Raw genomic sequence first — 1,921 nt, 5'->3', positions numbered from 1 at the left:
GGCCTACATCTTGCAAGTTATTTAGGCAAATATGACATTTAACCAAAATCAAGGTTATTTTGACTAAAAGAAGGTTACTCATAGTCAGACTATATTGGGTCTATAGTTAACCTATAGACGGAGAAATTATGGCTATTGCTTGCTGGAAGCATGCTGTCTGTCGAAGACAATAACGTGCATAATACATAACGCATGCATGTGAGTATAAATTAGCTCGAATCGGTATGATCAGGGAGGCGAGTGAAACACGCCAATCCAGTTGAAAAACATGTGCTGACGTATTTATGCTTAAACTATGCATTCTGATATTCCCGATTTGAATATTTCCAATAATTTTCTATTCTTGACTGATCTGTTTCATGATTTTGGAAATAGATGAACTATCTACACTTAGCAGATGAGTTTTATAAAATGTAGTTTGAATATATCTGTTCAAAATATTAAGACAATTATCAAAGTTTGATCAAATGTTTAAGATTTTTTATTTGTTACATTTAATTACTCTGAATGATTTTGATTCGCAGCAGTCTCATGACTCTTGTCCGATAAGCCTGAGCTTTAGGGGTAGCAGAAACCTCAGCCAGCCCTCATTGCTTGTTTTGGGTTGTAGGCTGCTCTCCTGAACCCTGGAGATCTGTGACTAATTCTGTTTGGGGCCTTATCCTAAACAGAGATTAACAGATGAGTGCTGGAAATTGGATGGTCCTGCCCTCTGCAAAACTCACCTTTAGATCAGTGCAATCCTTCCCTTTAGCACCTAAACAGAAACCTTCACACCTTGAGCTCTGATGGACGTAAAGGAGTCATTGAGAACAGGAGCACAGGATCATTAGGGAAGCTAATGGTTTGTTGGGAAAATAGAGGATTATTTTAAGTCTGATTGGGGAGACAGGTGTCACAAACAAGCCATCTATTCCTAAAAGCATCTAAGAATCTGGAATTCTCCTTGAAGTCGATCTGATTTTATAGTGCGTAACGGTTTAAAGTTGTAAGTGATTTTGAGTCAATCTCTTATCAACAGGTAGATTTAATGTGTCCAAATTCCAGTTAAAGCACTTTGGCTGCACACTTTCGGTCGCTTCTTTCAGTGGCCACAATGGGCTAGTATTGATCGCACTGTAAATTCCTGAACATTGTTCTCAATTTGTAAACCCACTTTATATTCTTTGTCTGTTAGAACTGAAGCCCCACTTCTCAAGACCCTCCCTCTGAATCCTCCTACAGTCAGTTTTACGACAGTTCAACCTTTGTTTTGTGTTCACTTGTCCGTGGAGAGGAACCAGCGAGTGCCAGGAATGTCAAAAGTCAAAGGACCTCTTGGCCCTTCTTCAGTGTGCTGACAGAGGATTCAATCCAACTAACTGTATTCTGCCACAGGCTGCTCCACTCATCCTGGTTTCCTCCCATACACCTTGAGTGTCCTCTCTTTGTGCTTTCCCCTGGACTTTATGAAGGTGGAAATGAGTCCATTAGTGTTTTATTTCTTGCTAGGAGCAAGAGGTGCTTTCTCATGGATGTATCATAATGGTGAATTTAGCCTAAAGCATACAAACCTTTCCTCAAATCAACACTAGCTTTTATTTGGGATGCTAATGCCAGCAGCTTTGATTTGCAAATGCAGAAGAAACACACATTGACAAACACTGAAAAGAAGTGCAAATTCATGTTGCAAAAAATGTGAGGCATTACTATGTCCCCCTTTAAACTACAGTCAGTTTTTAAGGCAAAAATCTATCCATCTATCTATCTATCTATCTATCTATCTATCTATCTATCTATCTATCTATCTATCTATCTATCTATCTATCTATCTATCTATCTATCTATCTATCTATCTATCTATCTATCTATCTATCAAGATGGACTTATGTTGTTTATAATATTAGATTAAAATATTAGATTACATCAAAATAGATATTTT

Source organism: Siphateles boraxobius, unplaced genomic scaffold (assembly GCF_051911475.1).
Source record: "Siphateles boraxobius isolate OS27281-9 unplaced genomic scaffold, OSU_SipBor_1 2, whole genome shotgun sequence".
In the NCBI taxonomy this organism is placed as follows: domain Eukaryota; kingdom Metazoa; phylum Chordata; class Actinopteri; order Cypriniformes; family Leuciscidae; genus Siphateles; species Siphateles boraxobius.
This window is presented reverse-complemented; position numbering follows the sequence as displayed.